General features: G+C 43.3%; 2 long non-coding RNA genes and 1 other non-coding gene across 3 annotated transcripts; 2 read left to right on the forward strand and 1 right to left on the reverse strand.

The window, feature by feature from the left end:
- Positions 1 to 340: 340 nt before the first annotated feature.
- On the reverse strand, positions 341 to 9,090 carry LOC125488294. Its single transcript, XR_007266273.1, has 3 exons — positions 8,915 to 9,090; positions 7,251 to 7,388; positions 341 to 434 (listed from the first exon to the last, which is right to left on the reverse strand). It is a non-coding gene; the product is annotated as an uncharacterized LOC125488294 (long non-coding RNA).
- Positions 9,091 to 10,382: 1,292 nt separating this feature from the next.
- On the forward strand, positions 10,383 to 15,327 carry LOC125488293. Its single transcript, XR_007266272.1, has 3 exons — positions 10,383 to 10,488; positions 12,580 to 12,693; positions 15,117 to 15,327. It is a non-coding gene; the product is annotated as an uncharacterized LOC125488293 (long non-coding RNA).
- Positions 15,328 to 19,931: 4,604 nt separating this feature from the next.
- trnah-gug lies at positions 19,932 to 20,003 on the forward strand. The gene has a single exon. It is a non-coding gene; the product is annotated as a tRNA-His (tRNA).
- The last annotated feature ends 2,260 nt before the right edge of the window (positions 20,004 to 22,263 follow it).

Below are 22,263 nucleotides of genomic sequence, written 5' to 3' on the forward strand. Positions count from 1 at the left end.
GTAATGATTGAGATGAGAATATAGAAGGCATGGTTAGTAAGTTTGCACATGACACCAAAATAGGCAGCATAGTGGACAGTGAAGAAGCTGTCCAAGATTAGAAAGACATCTTGATCTATTGAGTCTGCCTGAGGAATGGCAAGTGGTGTTTAATTTAGATAAGGGCAAGTTATTGCATTTTGGTAAAACAAACATGAGCAGGACTTATACAATAAAAAGTAGGGCCCTGGATAGTGTTGTAGAACAGAGACACCTAGGGGTTCAGGTGCATCATTGCTTGATTTTTGCATTACATGTGGACAAGGTGGTTAAGAAGGTGTTTAGTCTGCTTACCTTCATTGCTCAGACGTTTGAGAGGAGTTGGGATGTTATGTTGAGCTTGTACAGAACGTTGGTGAGGCCTCTTCTGGGGTAATGTGTCCACTTCTGATTGCCTGTTATATGAAGGATATCATTAAGCTGGAAAGGGTTCAGAAAAGATTTACCAAGATGTTGCCAGGAATGGAGGTTTTGAGTTATAAGGAGTGGCTGGATAGGTTGAGACTTTTTTCCACTGGAGTCCAGAAATTGGAGGGGTGACTTTATAGACATTTATATAATCATGAAGGGTATAGATAAGGTGAGTGGCAGGTGCCTTTTCCCTAGGGTGAGGGATTTCAAGACAAGGGGGCATATTTTTAAGGTGAGAGGAGGAAGATTTAAAAAAGACTTGAGGCAATTTTTTTTTAAAACAGAGAAGTGGTTCGTGTTTGTAATGAACGTCCTGAGGAAGTAGTGAATGTGGGCAAAATTACAACATTTAAAAGACATCTGGATAAGTACATGACTCGGAATTGTTTGGAGGGATATGGGCCAGGAGCAGGCAGGTGGGGCAAGTTTAACTTGGAATTATGCTTGGCATGGACTGGTTGGACCAAAGGTAGGGCTGGTGTGATTAGAGAACAATGGATTAATAAAGATATTGAGGCGCTAGTCAAGAATGAAAAAGAATATTAGAGATAGACAACTAGGTTCAAATGAACTTCTTGAATAGTATAAGAAGTGTAGAGGATTTCTTAAGATGGAGATCAGAAAGGCAGAGAGGGCATGAGGTAACTTTATCTGCCAAGGCTAAGGATAATCCAAAGAGATTCAACAAGTACATATCGAGCAAGAGAGCAACTAGAGAGAGAGTTGGGCACCTTAATGATCAAGGAGGACGTCTTTGTGTTGAAACTCGGCAGATGGGAGAGATATAAAATAACTATTTCACATCAGTTTTGACTGTGGAGAAAGCTAGCCCAAACGTTCACTCTCCATGTATGAAACTGGACAGTTCCTGTTGCTAAACTATTTGACCAAGGGCCAAAGAAATGGAAACTAGGTGATGCTTCTTGCGGCTGGATTGACGTTCTACTCTGTGTGGCTACATGCTACACTTACAGCATATATGTCACCAGGACTGGAGGGTTTGAGTTATGAGGAGAGACTGGATAGGCTGGGACTTTTTGCACTTTAACATAGGAGGTTGAGGGGTGACTCTGCAGAGGTTTGAAAATTGAGGGGTAAACGATAAAGGTGAGCAGCAACGGTCTTTTCTCTTGGATAGAGGAGTCCAAAACTAGAGAGTACATTTTTAAGGAGGAGATTGATTTAAAGGGAAACAACATTTTCAGACAGAGGATAGTTTTTATATGGAATGAACCTCCAGAGGAAGCGGTAGACGCAGGTACACTTACACGATTTAAAAGACATTTGGATAGGTACATGAATAGGAAAGGTTGAGAGAGGTATGGATCAAATGCAAGTGGGACTAGTTCAGTTTGGGAAACCTGGTTGACATGGACAAGTTGGACTGAAGGAGGCCAGAGAATTCAAGGAAATAAATATTGATGTTTTGAACAGTTTGCTTTGCAGGAGAGGAAGTGCTGAAGGTCTTAGAAAATATAAAGGTGGATAATTCTCTGGTACCTGATCTAGTGTATCCTAGGGCATTGTGGAAAGTAAGGGAGGAAATTGCGGGGCTCCTCGCGGAAATATTTGTATCATCTATAAATATGGGTGAGATGTCAGATGACTGGAGAGTGGCTAAAGTTTTGCCTTTGTTTAAGAAGGGATGTAGGGAGAAGCCTAGGAATTATAGACCAATAAGTCTGACTTTGGCTGTGGGTAAGCTGTTGGAAGTGATACTGAAAGATAGCATTTGGAGAGGCAAGGAATGATTAGGGATCGTCAGCATGGTTTTGTGTGAGGGAAATCATGTCTCGCAAATTTGATTGAGTTTTTTTGATGAAGGAACCAAGACTGATGAGCACAGAGCAGTAGACGTTGTTTACTTGGACATTACTAAAGCCCTTGACAAGGTTCCGCGTAGTAGACAAATTTGTAAAGTTAGCTCACGTGGGATTCATAGTGAGCTTGCCGATTGGTTATTTAATTCACTTAATGACATGAGACAGGGTGTGGTGGTGTAAGGATGTTATTCAACTGGCGACCTGTGACCAGCAGTGTTCCACAGAGATCGGTGATGGGTCCACTTGTGTTTGTCATTTATATAAATGATATAGATGAGAATATAGAAGGCATGGTTAGTAAGTTTGTTGATGACCCCAAATGTTATGGTTTCGTGGACAGGTTATCTACGATTACAAAGAGATGTTGATCAGTTGGGTTTATGGGCTGACAAATGACAGATGGAGTGCAAGCTATTGCATTTTAGGGCAGCATGCTGGCTCAGTGATTAGCACTGCTGCCTCACAGAGCCACAGATCTGGGTTCGATTCCAGCCTCGGGCAACTGTCTGTGTACAATTTGCGCATTCTACCTGTGTCTCCGTGTGTTTCCTCCCACGGTTCAAAGATGTGCAGGTTGGATGGATTGGCCCGCTAAATCATCCGTAGTATTCTGAGATGTATAGGTTATGTGGACTAGCCATGGGAAATGCAGGGTTATAGGGACAGAGCAGGTGTGTGAGTCTGGTGGATAACAAGGTGTAGGGCTGGATGAACACAGCAGGCCAAGCAGCATTCGAGGGGCAGGAAAGCTGACGTTTCGGGTCTGGACCCTTCTTCAGAAAATGAGAGTCTGGTGGGATGCTTTTCAGAGAGTTAGTGTGGACTTGTTAGGTCGAATGGCCTGTTTCCACACTATCGGGATTCTAATTCTAAGCAAAGGGAGGGCAGGACTTACACAGCCTTGGATAATGCTGCAGAACAGAGACACTTTGGGTTTCAGTTACCTAATTCTTTGAAGTTTGCATTACACGTACACATAAACATAGGCTCAGACCTTTCAGTACAGGAGTTGGGGCATCTTGTTGAAGTTGTACAAGATGCTGGTGAGGCTTCATCCAGAGTACTGTGTCCAGTTCTGGTCACCCTGTTAAAGGAAGGATATTAGTAAGCTGGAGAGGGTTCAGACGAGATTTACCAGGATGTTGCTGGGAAAAGAGAAATTGAGTTATGCGGAGAGGCGGAATAGGCTCAGACTTCTTTCTCAGGGCACTAGAGGTTGAGGTTGAACTTGGAGGTTTATAAAAATCCTGAGGGGTGTCAAATGGCAGGTGTCCTTTCTCTTAGGTGGGGATTTCAAGACTAGGGGGCATGTTTAAAATCAAACTGAATTAGCTTTATTGTCATACATACTCACAAGTATAGTGAAAAGTTTACAAGTTGCCACTTACAGCACCATGTTAAGTGGAAAGGTACTCAGGTATAACACTATCCAGGGCCCTACCGTTAACTGTACAAGTCCTGCCCTTAAGGGATAGTGATAAGGTGAATACAGGTATCTTTTCCACGGGGTGGGAGATTTCAAAACTAGAGGGCATACTTTTTTTTTAAGGCGAGAGGAGAAAAACAAAGACATGAAGGGCAACTTTTTGTTACACAGAGAGTGGCTCCTGTGCGGATGCGGATACAATTACAATTTTTAAAAGACGTTTGGATAAGTACATGAATAAGAAATGTTTAGAGGGATATGGGCTAAGCGCAGGCAGGTGGGACTAGCTTAGTTTCAGCACATGGTCGGCATGGACTAGTTTCCATGCTGTATGACTATATGAACTTACAGAATACTGAGAGGCCTAGACAGATGGATGTGGAGAAAATGTTACAACTAGTAGCAGAGACGAGAACCCAAGGGCACCACCTCACAGTAAAGGGACAACCCTTTAGAACTGAGATGAGGAGGGGTTTCTTCAGCCAGAGACTGGTGATTTTTTAGAGCTCACTGCCGTAGAGGGCTGCGGAGTGTATTTATGAGAGAGATAGATAGGTTCTTCGTTTATGAGGGGATCAAGGGTACGGAAGAAAGCAGAAGGCAAGCGAATGGAGCTGAGAAACATGTCAGCCATGATCAAGTGGCGGAACAGAAACGATGGGCCGAATGACCTAATTCTGCTCCTGTATCTTGGTTATTGTGGGTGACTTCAAGCTGCACATAGATTGAGCAAGTCAACTCAGTAACAATACCATAGAGGAGAAATTCCAAAAAAACCATCTCATGCACATTCTAGGATCAATACATTGAGGACCCAAATGGAGATAGGCCATCTCGACTGCATATTGTGTCATGGCTGGGAGTGGGTTAGCTCAGTTAACTGGATGGCTGATTTGCAATTCAGAGTGATGCCCACAGCATGTACTCAATTCACATACTGCCTGAGGTCACCGTGAAGATCCCACATTCTTAACCTTGCCCGCCTGAGGCACGTTGACCCTCACGTTAAAGCACATTAGCCTTCTCTCTCTCGGTCCCCAAGTGACAGAGCAGTCCTAAGGTCTTCTGAGACTGTGGCAACTTTAATTTCAAAATATTAATTGTGTAATGTGAAGGGAATCATTAGCAATCTAGCCGTGTGAGGCCGCTTGTGGGAGAAAGAAGAACTCAGTGATAAAACGCCTCATTAAGATGGAATGCGACAAGAGTTGATTCTGAGACTAGGGACCAAAATCTAAACAGAGGAAATTACGATGGTATGAGACGTGATCAGGCTACGATAAATTAGGGAATATAACTTTAAAGGAATAACAAACATTTGAAGAGCACTTGGTGGAACTACAACTGTTGTTCTTTCCTGTCAGACACAAAATGAAACAGGAAAGGTGGCCCTGCCATGGCTAACCAGGGACATTAGGGGTAGCACTGGATCCAAGGAAGAGGGGTACAAATTGGCTAAAAAGAACAGCAGATCTGAAGACTGGGAGCAGTTCATATTTCACCAAAACAGGACTAAGGGATTGGTTAAGAGGGGAAAAATAAAGAGTAAGAGTAAGTTTCTGGGGTATATACACACAAATTGTACAAGTTCCTAAAGATATAATGAAGAGAAAAACAGATTAATGAAAACAAATCCCTTACAATCAGAAACAGGGGTAGTTATAATGTGGAATAAAGAGAAAGCAGACCAATTAACTACATATTTTGGTTCTTTTATCACAAAGGATTACACCAATAATATCGCTAAAATGCTGGGGAACATATCAGAAGCAGGAACTGAAGGAAATCAGAGTGAGTAGGAAAATGGTGTTGGGGGAATTGATGGGATTAAAAGCCAACAAATCCCAGCACCTAGTAATCTACAGCCAGAGTACTTAAACTGGCTTGAGAGATAACAAAAACAAATTGCTGGAAAAGCTCAGCAGGTCTGGCAGCATCTGGGAAGGAGAAAAACAGTTACTGTTTCGAAACGAAACGTTAACTCTGTTTTTACCTTCACAGATGCTACCAGACCTGCTGAGCTTTTCCAGCAACTTTGTTTTTAATCCTGATTTACAGCATCCGCAGTTCTTTCGGTTTTTATTTGGCCTGAGAAACCAATGTATTCTGAAAATAGGGGCTCGAGTCGAAATAGAGGAAATGGATGGTCATCTTTCAAGATGAACAATTCCTATGGATTGGAGGATGGCTAAGGTAATGCTACTAGTTAAAAAAGGTTGACAGAAAATATGGAATTATCGACCGGTTCGCCTAACACTGGAAAACTGTGACAGGATTGGACAGAGTTAGTCAGCATGGATTTACAAAAGGGAAATCATGCTGTACAAATCTGCTGGTATGTTTCAAGAATGCAACATTTTAGAGTTGATAAGGAGGCAGTGGATGTCATTTACTTGGGATTTGAGAAGACGTTCAAAAGGCCCCACAGAGGAGATGAGCATGTAAAGTGAAAGCATTTAGGATTGGGCATTCACAGAGATACAGAGCTGGCTGGCAGGAAAGAAAGAGAGTCAGAATAAGCAGTCATTTTTTCATGTGTCAGCCAGTGACCAGTGCGGTACTGCAGGGATCAGTGCTGGACCCCAGATATTCACACTATCTAATGATGATTTAGATGAGGAAACTTAAATGTCATATCTATTAGCTTGCAGAAGACATAAAGCTGGGTGGGACAGTGAATAGTAAGGAGGATGCGGATATACTTCAGTATGACTTGATGGTGAGAGGGTGGGCAAAAATGCAAGGCTGACGAAGTATAACGTGGCTAAGTTCGAGGTTATCCAGTTGGATTATAAAACCAGGAAAACACAAGTTACTTACAGTAAGCATGCAGGTGCACCAGGAGGTGAGAAAGGCAAATGGTATTTTGACCTTCATAGCGAGAGGATTTGAGTACAGGAGCAGGGATGTCTTGCTGAAATTGTACAGGATCTTAGTGAGGCCACACCTGGAGTATTGTGTGCACATTTGGAATCCTTATCTGATGGAGGATGTTTTGGCTATGGAGGCTGTACACAACCGTTCACCAGACTGATTCCTGGAATGGCAGGACCGACACATGAGGACAGAATGGATTGGTAAAGATGAACTTCACTGGAGTTTAGAAGAACGAGGAAAGATCTCACAGAAACCAGTGAAATTCTAATGGGACTAATCAGGTAAATGCAGGAAGGATGCTGTCAATGACCAAGGAGTCCAGGACCAGGGAGTCACAGATTAAGGACATGGGCTAGGCTGTTTCTGACTGAAAGGAGGAAACATTTCTTTTTGCAGAGACTGGTGACCCCCTGAAATTTTGCTGAAATTCAAGCAGTTAAGGCCAAAACATTAAAAGTTTCCAAGAAGAAGATATATCTATTTACGAGGGCTAATGGGATCAGGCTACTGAGTAAAATAATCAGCCATGATTGAAAGTTACAATGGCCAATACTGTTCCTATTTTCTATGTTTCTATTCTGTTGAAGGTGGGAAATAAAAACAAGATGATTTTAACTGACACAGATATCAGCACTATCTGATCACCACTGAATGAAAATCCTGTAACTTCTTACCAGACAGCAATCTGGGAGCAACTTCAGCACTCCGAGTGCAACCATTCAAGAAGGTCAAGGTGCAGAGTGATTTTGGAAGCTTCTGGAGTGGCTGCTCCGTCTCTCGTTTTCTATCCAGTTCTCAAATTGTTGAATGTTCTGAGAAAAGCAACATAATATGTAGGAAATATCTTTGGAAGTTTGCTGATACTGGAGAAAGGGGGGAGTGGGACCAGGGCTGGGGTAGGGAAATACATATGGCTGGGGAAGGGGAGCAGTGAGAGAAACAGTGGGCTGGGTTTTGTGGTGGAGTGATGGGCGAAGAAAACCCCAATTTCCAAACCACGCACCACCCCCAACCCTGCTCGGTTCTCTCCCTCCACTCTGATCTTTCTCTCAGCTTCTTTCACATTGGCAGTAAGCACAGCGACAAAGATGTGCATGTGGACACTTTTCCCATCCAACTCAGTCACTAGCACATTCACAAGCATCTGCCAACACCATACTATGCATACTCCTGAGTTAACACAGTAATGATTTAACCCAATAACCTTTGTCTCCAGCCCCATTCACACCAATGACAGTCATGGGATAAATTAAAATATCAAAACAAAACTGACCAAATTACTTAAGCAGCTTGTATGACGGATTGTTTCACAGGTACATTGGATTGTCAAACTTTCATGTTGTAACATTAACAAGCTTTTCTCAGAAGACCTCCGTTCTAAAGAAATTTGGCCCTTCCTTCTGTTTGATCATGTCCTCTCCCAGACTTGCTGGCGCCAGTTCCCAGATAGTGACCTCATTAGTGGCCAAAAGAGTCTACAGAGTTTTTGATCAAGAACCAAACTGCAATTAACTTCCAGGCCTGGCCTCAGAAACAAATAGTTTTTATATTTTTTTTAACACAACTGCCACGCACTGTCCAGAGGTCACCATTCAGCCCTCCGATTCAAACCCAAAATGATTTTTTTTAAAACTCAGCTCGGGTTCTAACACAGTACACAGCAAAAAGACCTTTATCCAGTGACACAAATTGAGTGAGTGGGACACTATGCGTTGGAGTTTTGTTTCAATGAGATCATGTGCCATTGTTTTAATCAGATTCTAAAGTGCTTTGACATGGTAAATGCTGAGAGAAACCATAATCTCAGAATGAAGTGTGCCAATTTAAAGCTGAAATGAGGAGAATTTTCCTCTCAGAGGGTTGAGAGTCTTTGGAACTTCTGTCCACAAAGAGCTGACAGGGCAAAGTCTTGGTGTATTTTTCAGGCTGAGATAGGTAGATTCTTGATCAGTAGGGAAATTAAGGGTTACAGGAAAACGCTGGAAAAGTGGACATCAGGAATGTCAGATCAGCCGCAATCCTATTGAATGGCAGAACAGGTTCAAGGGACCAAATGGCCTACTCCTGTTCCTGTTACATATGGTCTTCCACTAGACTGCCGAAAAAGTCGTAACCAATTGCACAGACTGAGTGAGTGTTCCAGTGAACTGACGGTGGAAAGAGCTTTAACATACACTGAAATAAAATCTCACTACAGACAGGTGACAGAAACTACATGGATGTTCTGTCTATTGGATTAAAATTTACCTAAATCACCCAGCCAGGAGAGACAACAGATACCCACACTGTGGAGATACTGTGGAAATATCAGGACAATGACAGTGATACAGTTCCCCACCTGAGCTGACCACCCAATGGTGCAGTTACACCGGGGTCAGACCATTCCCGTGCTCCGTGTGCAGGAAAGATTCAGTCAGACACCCAGCTACTGAGACACCTGTAAGTTTGCAAGGGGTTACAGAGTTGGATTCTGGTGGGCTTGCTGCTTTTTAATCACATCCAGCTTCATCTGACCTTCACACTACACTTTTGCCGCAGTCAAACCTCCCGCCGGGACTAATAAAACAAAACTGCAGAGCCCCAGACGGCGACATTGGAGCGGAGTGGGGACGGACGGGACAAGAGTGGGGGAGGGGAAGAGTGAGAGCAGGAAGCGGGGGCGGAGCAAACCAGGACCACGCCCTGTCGCTGTTACGTCACCACTAATCGCGCTTGCGTATTTCCCACTAAATCCAGATGCGGAGGCGCCGGCGTTAGACCGTGGCCTGTTTCAGGCAAGAAGCCTGAGGCTCTCTGCAACCTAAATCGCGGCACCAGAAAAGCCTTGTTTGGGGCTTGAGACCTGAACTGGGCAATCATGCAATCCTCTTGCTGGCAATATAGCAGCAACGCTACCCCCCCTCTATAACCTTCACTCACCGTTGGTGGATGTTATGAAAGAACATTTCATTCCTTCCGTCACAACAAAAACAAAGTTGCTGGAAAAGCTCAGCAGAATTTCTGAGGAAGGGTCACCGAACCCGAAACGTTAACTCTGTTTTCTCCTCCACAGATGCTGCCAGACCTGCTGAGCTTTTCCAGCAACTTGGTTTTTGTTCCTGATTTACAGCATCCGCAGTTCTTTTGGCTTTCATTCCTTCCGTCGCTGCCGGCACGCAGTTATTTCTGAAGAAGGGTCTAGGCCCGAAACGTCAGTTTTCCTGCTGTTCTGATGCTGCTTGACCTGCCGTGTTCATCCAGCCCTACACCTTGTTATCTCAAATTCTGCAGTTCTTACTGTCTCTGATACAATCACAATTAGCTGTGCGCATGCTCTGTAGCTACACACCCGTTTGATGACGTCACACGACCATTAGCAACGAAGGGGCAGGACTGGAGAATGGCACCGGAACTGTTTGTCCTCCAACCGATTGAGGACGAGGGGCGGGCTGCAAAAACATTCCCGAGCGGAAGGCGGGGCGGCGTTATCCTTCCAACCAATCGGGGAAACACAGGGACGGGACTGGAATTCGAACCTCCTTCGGAACGTGTGACGGGCGGGGTTAGTGCTCCAACCAATCAGTACACGGGAAGGCGGGTCTAACAACGTGACCAGAGCATGCGCCGGAGGCGTGATGGAGCCAGAATGTTGTTCTCTGGACTGAAGGGAGGGTTGTTGTCTGTCTGTTGATTTTTTCTGAAGAAGGGTCTAGGCCCGAAACGTCAGCCTTCCTGCTCCTCTGATGCTGCTTGGCCTGCTGTGTTCATCCAGCTCTACACCTTTGTTATCACTGTTGTCTGTCCGTTCTTTTTACAGCGCATTCAATGGGAAGGATTCCCAGATCATTAATTCCAACCAGATATCACAGCAAGGTCTAACGGAGTCACTCGTTTCAGCAGCATCTCAGTGTCATCGGTCTTTCACCGTGCAAGGTAAAATGTTTGTCTGTGGGAAATGATTTCTGAGATCAGTTTCATTGGAAAAGTTCCGAGAAATTCGAAATCGTGTGCAGTGCACCCCCGGAGGATGTGTCTGGGCACCACAATTTAGGAAGGAGAGTCTGGAACTTCCTCGGGGTCTGCGCAGGTTTACTCCAATGATTCAGAGACAGGTGTTTTTATTATGAGCAACGGTTGCAGGAGTCAGTTTTAGATTCATTATAACACAGAAAGGAATAATTTAGCCTATTTCATCAATCTGCCAGTCCTGAGCCCATTGACCCAATTGATCAAAATCTCTTTGTAATCAAGAAAGCTAATTAGCTGTATCCTTTATTATTACAAGAATTGAACATAAATGTAAGGATATCTGCTTAATTTGTAAAGAGAATAGGTGAGACCACGTCTTGAATAAAGTGGTGTAGAGCTGGAGGAAGACAGCAGGCCAGGTAGCATCAGAGGAGCAGGAAAGTTGATGTTTCGAGTCTGAAGAAGGGTCCCAACCCAAAACATCAACTTTTCTTCTCCTCTGCTGCCTGGCATGCTGTGTTCCTCCAGCTCCATGTTTTGTTATCTCTGACTCCAACATCTGCAGTACTTGCTATCTCTCTTGAATAAAGTCTGCAGGTTTTGGCCATCTTCTGTAAATTTATTGGAGGTGTTTCAGAGGAAGATTTGAGATTAATACCTGGAATCAATGAGTTGTCTAAGGAGGATAGGCTGGGCAGGCAAACAGGAGAAGGAGGTGGGTTAGAACTGCTGATTAAGACAGGCAAGTAATGTGATGTAAGCAAGGATATAGGCTGTGGTGAAGTAGAACATATATGGAACAAAAAAACAGAAATTGCTGGATAAGCTCAGCCGGTCTGACAGCATCTGTGGAGAGAAATCAGAGTTAAAGTTTCAGATCGAGAAACCCTTCCTCAGAACGGAAATGTGAGCTCCTATTTCTCTCCACAGATGCTGCCAGCAGACCTGCTGAGCTTATCTAGCAATTTCTGTTTTTGTTTCTGATTTACAGCATCTGCTGTTTTTTCCTTTGGTTTTGTAGAGTGTTAGTTGAGCTTAGAAACACTAATCATTTGTAATTGATAGTAAGATTGTACATAAGACTCAAAAATAGAGGAGCAATATTGGGAAATGTATTAGAATGGAATGTAGAGATGCAAGTAATAAAGTTAGGGCCGTAAATATGGGTGACTTTAATCTATATATAAATTTGAGCAAATCAAATTAGTAGCAATAGGATACAGGAGGCATTCTTAGCACGTAGATGGAACAGTTTTATGAATCAATACAGCGAGGAAGCAACTGGGTATTGAGTAATGACAAAGGAATTTCATTATGGTGGCTTAGCGGTTAGCACTGTTGCTTCACAGCGCCAGGAACCCAGGTTCAATTCCACCCTTCGACGACTGTCTGTGTGGAGTTTGCACATTCTCCACGTGTCTGCATGGGTTTCCTCCGGGCATTCTGGTTTCCTCCCACAATCCAAAGGCTAAGTAGATTGGCCATGCTAAATTGCCCATATTGTTCAGGGAGGTGTAGATGAGGGAGATGGGTCTGGGTGGGATGTTCTGAGAGTCGGTTTGGACTTGTTGGGCGAAAGGGCCTGCTTCCACACTGTATGGAATTTTATGGTCTAAGAATAATTGATAATAAAGTTGAGCATGGGCACTTCATCCACCTCATTCCAGTGGGGAGTGATGTCATTCTTTCTGAGACTAGAGTCCTGTCATTACATAAAGAAAATTAGAATGATGTGAGGTGTGAGCTAGCTGTGATAAATGATGGATCAGTATTTAAATGGGTTTTGGGAGATTGTCCATGCACTCTTTAAATGTTTGCCATGATCTATGTACAGAAGTTATTCATCCCAGTCTGGCATAAGAACAATACAGGAAACATGGTGAAACCATGGCAAAAAAGGGAAATGATGGCTAGTATTAAATTTGTCAAATAAATCACCACATTGGTAACAGTTTAGAATTTAACAAAGGGAATGATTAAATGGCAGAAAATAGAGAATGAGAGTATGCTTGCAGAGACCATACAAATCAATGGTTTTCTTTTGTTCGTTCACAGAATGCAGACATTGCTGTCTAAGCCAGAATATATTGCCCATCTATGATTGCTAAGAAGGTTGTCAAGCGTCAACTGCATTGCTGTTGGGTTGGAGTCACATGTAAGCCAGACCGGGTAAGGATGATAGTTTCTTTCCTGCAAAGGACATTAGTGAACCAGCTGGGATTTTCCTGACAATCAATGCTTTCATGATCATCATTAAACTCTTAATTCAAGATTGATAGTAAAACGTTAATAAAGATGAACACAGGTTCTCCTACAATTGGAAACAGAGGAATTAAAAAATGGAGCACAAAGTGATGGTAGACCAACAAAATACATCTTCAACAACAAAAACAAAAACAAAGTTGCTGGAAAAGCTCAGCAAGTCAGGCAGCATCTGTGAAGGAAAAAGCACAGTTAACGTTTCGGGTCAAGTGACGCTTTCTCAGAACTGGGAAAACGTCAGTTTATATGGAGAAAATAGGGAGGTGGGTGGGGTAGGAAGTAAAGGATAGGATAGAACCCAAAGAGAGAGAAAGATAGTTAGACAGATGAAGGAGTTGCTAACGATCAGGCTGATAGGGTGAATACTTGTTATGGGGACTGTTAGTGCAGTTCTTTTGGTTTTTATTTAAAATACATCTTCATATCTTCAAAAAGGAGAACACAAATAACATCCCCAAAATAAGTGGAAATCACAGTGTCTAATGGGAAGGTAGAATTGAAAGAAATTAGTATTGGTAGGAAAATGATATTGGGTAAAATAATGGGATTAATGCAGATGAATCCCCAGAAATTGATAACCTTCATCCCAGAGGACCTCAGGAAGTAGCCCAAGAAATAGCAGATGCACTAGTGATTATCTTCCAAAATTGTACAGACTCTGAAAGAGTTCCTGTAGATTTGAGCATAGCTAACATAACCCCAATATTTAAGAAGGAAGCAGAGAGAAAACAGGGAATTTGCATGATGCTGGTTATGGGAAAAATGCTAAAGTCCACTCTCAAAGGTGTATTAATAGAGTACTTGGAGGATAGTAACAAGATCAGACAGTCAGCAGAGTGTTTTTTTCTGTGCTGTAGATCTTTGAGACTCTTTGTTGGGCATGACTTCCCTCTAAGCCACTCGCTGTCCTGACTTGGAAATATATCACTGTTCCTTCACTGTTGTTAGATCAAAATCCTGAAATCCCTCGCTAACAACATTGTGGGTGACCTACAGCCCATGGACTGCAGTGGTTCAAGACGGCAGGTCACCATCTTCATAAAAGTCACTAGAGGCAGCCAGTGATGCCGGCATTCCATAATCAAATTTTGAAAAAAGACATTTTCGAATTGAAGCCGACGTAGATCAGCTATGACCTTTTTGAGGCTGGAGGAGCCAAATGGACTACTTCAGCTCCAATTTCGAATGTTCTCTGCCCTTTTACCAAAATGCATCATCTCACCAGGAATGTTGTATTTCCTACAATTTAGAAGATTGAGGCATGATTTGATTAAAATTTAAGATGTTAATGAAGTTGGTGAGGGGGATGGAGAGGAGCCATTTCCACTGGGTGGGTGAAGTGGGAACTCAAACAACTTCCTACCCCGCAGGAATTAGACAAGACTTGAGTTTCTTTGCTCGCTGGTTTATTCAAATATATGTCTGAGGAACAAGAGTAGGCGAATCGGCCCTTTGAGCCTGCTCTGCCACTCAATAGGATTGTGGCTGAACTGGGTTCAACCTCACCTCTATGTGCCTGCGTATCCCCAACAATCATTCATCATCTTGGTCATGAAGAGTCTATCTGCCTCCGCCTTAAAAATATTTAAAGATTCTGCATTTACTGACTTTTGAGGAAGTGAATTCCAAATATTATTAACCCTCTGAGTGAGAAGAAATATTTCCTTGTTACTCTTTTCAATGGGCTCTCCCTTATTTTTAAACTATGACCCCTATTTCTAGATTCTCCCACAAGAGGAAACATTTCTTTCAGCATCCGGCTGGTCAGGTTCCCTCAGGATCTTTTATGGTTTAGTTTAGTCTCCTCTTTCTCTTCTAAACTCCAGAGGATACAGGCCTGTCTAGCCTTTCCTTATAAGGCAATCCTCTCACTCCAGGCATTAGTCCTTAACCTTCCCTGAACTGCTTCCAATGTATTGACACATGTCCATAAGTATGCCAACCAATATTGTACAGTCCTCCAGATGCAGTCTCAACAGTATGCTCGGGATATTGCTCATACCTGAAGGTGGTACATGAATTCCCACTTGCTTACAGTAATGCTTTTCAGCAAGCCTAGGTCATTTCCATATCCAGTTACAGACTGGCACAGATTATGGTCAGCCAGTTGTACACTTTCTCTTGTTACATAGACATCATTGTTGTGGCATCACTCGAACGTCCCACTCTGCTGGCTCTGCAGAAATAACCACCGACTGCAGCCTGTTCCCACAGCCTGGTTTGTGTTTTATTTCTCAACTTCTGCATTGTCAATTAATGATCCAGGGAGGTTTTCATGACAATCGAGCAGATTTCATTTTACTTCTTCCTGTTTTCTATTTATTTTACAGGCAATTAGACAGTAAGTTCAAATCAAATGTGAGATCAAGAGCTGCCAGCAGTGCTCGATTCTCAGGACCTGAGTATCACCAGCCTTGGAACATGGAAGGAAAAAGCATCGTTCACAGTGAAGAGAAACTGTACAGGTGGTCTGTGTGTGGACAAGACTTCAGTCAATCGTCTGGACTGTCGATATGTAAATGCAATCACAATAAGAAAACAACAATTGTGCTAAGCAGCACTTGTTTTGCAATGTCATGCTTATGAATCTCAGTTTCAGTTAAGCAAGATTTGCTCAACTCCGGATCTCTTTACATTCTTGGTGCAAACATGGACCTAACAGCTAAATTCTAGAGCTGAGAGTGACTATCTTCTACATTAAGGCTCTATTTGACAGACTAGTGTATCAATGAATAATAAAGCTAGAGTCAATGGGCATCAGAAAATTTTATTCATTCTGCAATATGGGGTTTTTACAAATAGAGTCTTCAGACCTGAGTAGATTATAAGAATATGACTTTATTCAAGCTCGTACGACATATCTGTGGAAGAGGTCTGTAAGTCTTGCTTGGAGACACTCAGCCATTTTCAGCCGAAAACAGCATATTAATACATTTTTGTGTCACTACAGTTACATTCAGTATTGATATAAAATAAGAGGTAACACAGTGTGGAGCTGGATGAACATAGCAAGCCAGGCAGCATCAGAGGAGTAGGAAAATTGACGTTTCGGGTTCGGACCCTTCAGAACATTTCTGAAGAAGGGTCCCGACCTGAAACGTCAACTTTCCTGCTCCTCTGATGCTGCGTGGCCTGCTGTGCTCCTCCAGCTCCACACTGTGTAATCTCTGACTCCAGCAGCGGCAGTTCTTACTAACTCTTGATATAAAATAAACACTTTTTACAGTAAATGATTGACATTAACAAGATAGTGTTCTCTAATTTCAAAAGGAATTACATTTCTGTATAATCTTCAGAGCTTACCTGTCCCCACCACTTGCTCTCAGTACATGCCTTCCCCTTTGGAGTAACACTTCTGTGACTATCTTAAATTATACAGATGATCTCTGAAGCCTAAGTGACTGCTGACTGTTCACTGTTATGGATATACCGTTAAACTACCTGAGCTCCAATAATAATGTCCTTTATTTGGATGTATTTCACTCAGCCCTACTCTGTATTACTCATCCAAGCTTATTTACTCCTGTGTGGCATATACTACAGTGTTTCTATCTATTACTTACACATGAAAATGTTTGACCTCATCCTTCTGCTCTTTTTTTTGCTTATTTGGATTGCTTGGCTCTTTTCTCCAAACATTCGCTCTGCCTTCATTCAGACTCTGGCTGTAACAGGTGACTAGTACTCCCTATTCAAACCTAGTGCATTGTTGAGAGTTGTGGACTGTCAAACTGTGCATGGTGTTGCTGCCCGGAACAACCTGAATCTCGATGAATACAATGTGGGCATTGGAACAGGATCTACCCACAGGAACAGCTGATCCATTTTGTTTGCATAGCTGTACTAGCCAGACTCATGAACTGCAGAGGTAGTAGGCTTTGCTGCAGTGCTATTGGTACTGAAGTGGAGCGATACATCGTGACATTGCCTCAATGTTCGTGCCACTATGCCCACCAAGTGTTCTCCTTTCCTGTCTCCCTCTCTCCCTCTGCACAGTTTTAAGCCTGTCTGGCGCTAAGCAGTTCCTATTGTTGTAGGAGCCAAATCAAAGTTGCTGGAAAAGCTCAGCAGGTCTGGCAGCATCTTTGGAGGAAAAAACAGAGTTAACGTTTCGGGTCCGGTGACCCTTTCTCAAAATCCAGTTCTGAGGAAGGGTCACTGGACCTGAAACGTTAACACTTTTTTTTTTCTTCACAGATGCTGCCAGACCTGCTGAGCTTTTCCAGCAACTTTGTTTTTGTTCCTGATTTACAGCATCCGCAGTTCTTTCGGTTCCTTTTGTTGTAGTCCAGGCTGAGTGATGGCTCTTGCGCTGCCCTTTCTACAGCTCACCTGTTGCTATTGTGTTTGCCTCATTCATTCCTTTAGAGCTGATATGAACATTGATTTAGACCAGGCCAGCCGTCAACTACATCGATATGATTTAAAGAAAGAACCACAAAGGTGAAACCGCACTTTTCACCGAGCCATGTATAAATATGCTTTTTGAGAACAATTAGAGCTTACAGCTGGAGTAAATACAGAGGATATTTGCCTGTCAGCCACTGGGTATCTAAGCCCTTAATACAGAATAGAACTTGGAAATGAAAAACTCAGAATTGCCAGATTTTGTCTCCTTTTCAAAAGCTGTAGTTTTGAACAGTCTGGTACCGCATAAAGATGACGGTAGTCGGTCTTGCTTGAAGGTAATGACCCTTTTTGGTAAGTGAATCAATCTTAACTGTCTGGATGGCTATCAGCTTTCGTAAGAGAGGGAAACATTCTCAGAATCAAACAGCCTTACAGAGGTTGATGGGCTGCTGCCTGTAATGTTTCAACATTTTTTGCTGCTACTTTCGGAGATGGGGCGTCCGAGTAAACTGCCGCTCAGTATGAAGACTGCCACAGGCAGCCTTTTCCTGTTGATTCTTTTCTGAAACCTAATTCTTTTCACTTTTCTTCCTAAATTCCAAATCTGATTTTGCAGCTGAGGCTATGAAGCACTTTGCAACTTTTGAGGTTGTGAAGGTGCTATGTAAAGACAAGATCCTTTTTTGTTTTTTCACCCCTTCACCAGGGACAAAATGCATGTTTAATGGTTTGGCTGTTTCCAGAGCTAGCAGAATGCCTTTGATTGAAAGGATATCATCACTTGCTGTATGGTGTTTGAATCGAAATTAAGGTGGCACAATGGCTCATGGTTAGCACTGCTACCTCACAGTGCTAGGAACCCGCGTTCAATTCCACTCTCGGGTGAATGTCTGCGTGGAGTTTCCTCCGGGTGCTCCCACAGTCCCAAGAAGTACAGGCGAGGTGGATTGGCCATGCTAAGCTGCCTGTTGTGTTCAGAGATGTGCAGATTAGGTGGGCTATAGGGTGATGGGTCTGGCTGGGGTGTTCTGGGGGTCAGTGTGGACTTTTTGGGCTGTAGGGCCTGTTTCCATGCTATAGGGATTCTATGATTCTACTTTCATATTCCTCTTTTACACTCTGCTAACCTCCTTACCCTTCTTCACCCTGAATGGATAATGCCGAAGTGGGAATGTTTGCTGATGATTACACAATGTTGATACTGAAGCAGTGCAAACCTAAATGCAGTAGCCTTAGACAACATTGAAGCTTAGCCTGCTAAGTGACAAAGAACATTTGCACCACACAAGTAGCAGACAATGACCAAATCTGTCAAATGAGAATCTAACCATATCCCGTTGACTTTATTTTCATTTATCTTTGCTGAATTTCCCATTCGAAAATCCTGGGGGCAAATGTTAAGGAGAAACTGAACTGGACCTGCCATATAAATATTATTGCTACAAGTGGGTAGAAATTTTGTGGTGATGAAATCAACTTTTGGTTCCCAGAACCCTGTGCATCATCTGCAAGGCACAAGGCAGGAGTGTGATGGGATACTGTCCATTTGCTCGGATGGGTGCAGCTCCAACAACACTCAAGAAATTGATGCAATGCAGGAAAGGCTGTCCACTTAAATGGCACCCCATTCAGGACTTTCAATATCAACTCTCTTCAGCACCAAGGCACAGTGGCACCAGAATACACTATTTACAAGATGCATTAGATTAACTCACGCAGCCCACAGACTGTACCACCTGGATGGACAAGAGCAGAAGATGCGTTGAAACAACTCCATCTTCAAGTTCCTCTCTAAGGAACATTCCCACCTGATTTGGAGCAGTATCAGTGATGATCTCACTGAGTGGTGGAGAAGACTTGATGGGCCAAATGATCTATTTCTGCTCTCCATCTTCTGCCTTATTTTATTTCCAGTTGATTAGTGCAATGACCAGATTTGTGCTCAGTCCTCTAGATGGTTCCTAAACTGGCAGCCCTCAAACCCTCTCGACTCCCTGATCTTCCTGTCCAACCACCTTCAGGGATCTGTGAGTGTCTTTTTTTACTCTAAACCATTCATATCCTTACTGTTTTTGTGCACTCCCATAGTTTACCCTTCCTGATTTCATTATCATTCACTTCTCTGGATTGAATTCCTGTCACCATTTTCTTCCCAATAGTTTAATATCTCCGTGCAGCCCCCAGCTTTCTTCCTCATGGTTATCTATGTGACCAATTGTCGCATCATCTACAAACTTCTAAATCATGGTTGCTACAACTAAGTCTAAATCATTGATCAACGTCATATAACAATGGAACTCATAGAAGTCATGGTTATTAAGTTTACGAACGACACCGAAATTGGTGGCACAGTAGACAGGAAAGAAGGCTCTCTGAGCGCTCATTGACATCCCCATTTCCGGTTGTATCTTCGCAGTTGGGCCACTGAGTTTCTCTGGTTCCAGGCCTGGGGACTGGGATTATATGATCGTCTGCATCGGTGGTTCCTTCCTTGTGTGAGGGAACTGGCGAAGTAACCGATGCTAAACTACATTGCTACTGAAAAATACATTTCAACTATATCCTGCACTTTCTCCTGAGTCTTTGGTGTTTTGTAGAAATGTATCAATCTCAGTCTTCAACATACTCAATGATGGAATCTGGGGGCATCGAAGTTAAAGACTGCAGCCCACTCAGAGTTCTCACATCTCAGTCCACTGTTCGCCAAGTATTCCTATTGTGTGCCCAGTGTTGTTCCTAACACGTCATCGGCTATTGTACTTTTCATGCTTTTCAAGCGTATCTTCCTGAATGGCGCCGTGATCGTATAGTGGTTAGTACTCTGCGTTGTGGCCGCAGCAACCTCGGTTCGAATCCGAGTTACGGCAATGGGTATTCTCCCCGTTTTGCTCCTTGTGAATCATCTTTCGATAAGGAATTAATTGATTTGCATGAAAATAGTCTCCGAGGTGATGAATTTATTCTCTCAAACACTCGCTCTCTCCCATGTCTGCGTTTGATGTATCAGAAAACCAATCCATCTCTTCTCGCAGATTTTTCTCCCTACCACAATCACTAACCCTCCTTTACCTCCCTCCTCCCACTTCGCTGAGGCACAGCATAATCTGTCACTCGCTTCCACATTGATACCATTCAGTCTGTACTGCTGCGGTCACTGTTGCTGGCTGAACCCGCCACAATCTTACCATGGGGACCTTCAAATCAATCAATCCACTTAGTTGCCACGGTTGTGAGATGAATAGCTTTTACTGACATGGACCAGTGATTGTTGGAGCATCAGGCTCAGGAAAAGGACATAGGGTAAATTTGAGCAAAAGAGTGTTTATTGGAAAAGACCACTTTCTGTGGCTGTCTGCGTCATTTATTTCATTTGTTCATTCGGCTGCAGTGACAGTGTTGTGTGCAGTTCTGTAATTCCCATCATAGGAGAGATGTGATAGGATTGGAAACGGTGCAGAAGAGATTTAGGAGAATGTTGTCTGGGCTCAGTGTCAGTTATGAAGAGAGGTTGGACAGCTGGGGTTGTTTTCTTAGAGCAGGGGTGATTCAGAGGGAACGTAATTGAGATGTACAAAATAGAGGGGTATGGACAGGGGAGACTGAAAGAGCCGTTTCTCATTGATGAAGGGATCGATCACCATGGAGCCGTAGATTAAAGGTAAGAGGCAGACAGTTTTGAATAGATACGTGGAAAAACTTTTTTTCTCAGCCAGCGGGTGTTTGGAATCTGGAACTCACTGTCTGTAAGGGCCGTAGAGGCAGAAACCTTCCTAACTTAATGAAGTATTCAGATGCGATTTGTGATACCAAGGCATACCATGCTATTGGCCAAGTGATGGAAAATAGGATTAGGATAGTTTAAGTGGTTGTTTTTGTCCAATGCAGATGCAATAGGCTGAAAGGCCAGTGTTTGGAAGTCTGCGGTAGTAGACTGGTTAGTACTTCTGCCTATTACACTGGAGAGCAGCGTTCAATTCCCCACTGGGAACAATCCCAGTATTTTGAAGTGGCTCAGTGTTGCCTCTCAGTGACAGGGACCCAGTTTCGACTCCAGCCTTGTGGCGTTTGTACGTTTTCCCCGTGTCTATGTGGGCTTCCTTTCGCAGTCCAAAGGTGTACAGGTTAGATGGATTGTCTATGCGTATTTGCCCCGTCATGTGCAGGCTACGGTCAGTTATCCATTGTAAATGCAGGTTTATGGGGATAGAGTGGAGGAGTGGGAAGTTTTTCGGAGGTTCGGTGCAGAATCAATGGGCCGAATGATCTCCATCTGCACTGTAGGGTTTCTATGATCTCCGACTTTCAGTTTGTGTCTCATTAAGGATTTTGAAATTGTCCGCTCCGTTCAGAAGTGTGGGTTATTAATATCTGTCCTTCCATTCTTGATGGGACACGTCACAGGAAGGACAGTGCTGTCTGAGTCAGCGTGGGGAAGGACTGCAGCTCCCGGGGAGACAGTGTGTCAGTGAAAGTGCCAACACGTGCCTTCTGCAAGCTGTACCTTGTGTCTGTGTTGAAATGAAAATGATTTGATGGATTTGTTCCGGATTGAAGTGTTTACTGGAAGCAGGAATCTGAGGAAGAGACAGTGTAGACCGATCCCGATTTGAGTACAGAAATAGCAAATACCTTTCCTGCAGCGCTAATGAGATTGTACAGCACAGAGGAGAGTTTTGATGCACCGAATTTGTGTTCGTGGGTCCAGCGTGCTTTCAATAAACTGGGTTACCAGGATATAAAAATATTAGAAAGGACACCGACGGTGCTTACTGGGGTTTACGGTTATAAAGATATTCAATATGACACAGACAGGGTTTATTCGGATCGTACAGTCGTTCAGTGGTTAGCACCTGGATGTGCAGGTTAGGTGGGTTGGGAATACTAAATTAGCCTACGGTGTCCAGGGACATGTAGGTTAAGCCATGATTAATGCGGAGATAGGATGCGGGGCTAGATCTGGGTGGGATGTTCTTTCGAGGGTCGGTGCAGACTCGATTGGCTGAATGGTACTTTCCGCACTGTAGGGATTCTATGTTTCGAGAAGAAAGGGCATGACGGAGTTTAATCGGGTGTAAAGACATTCCAGAGGACACTGACTGGGTTTACTGTGATGGGATTTTATTCATG

The sequence above is a fragment of the Rhincodon typus genome, unplaced genomic scaffold (assembly GCF_021869965.1).
Source record: "Rhincodon typus isolate 14 unplaced genomic scaffold, sRhiTyp1.1 hic_rhity00000202, whole genome shotgun sequence".
Taxonomy (NCBI): Eukaryota; Metazoa; Chordata; class Chondrichthyes; order Orectolobiformes; family Rhincodontidae; genus Rhincodon; species Rhincodon typus.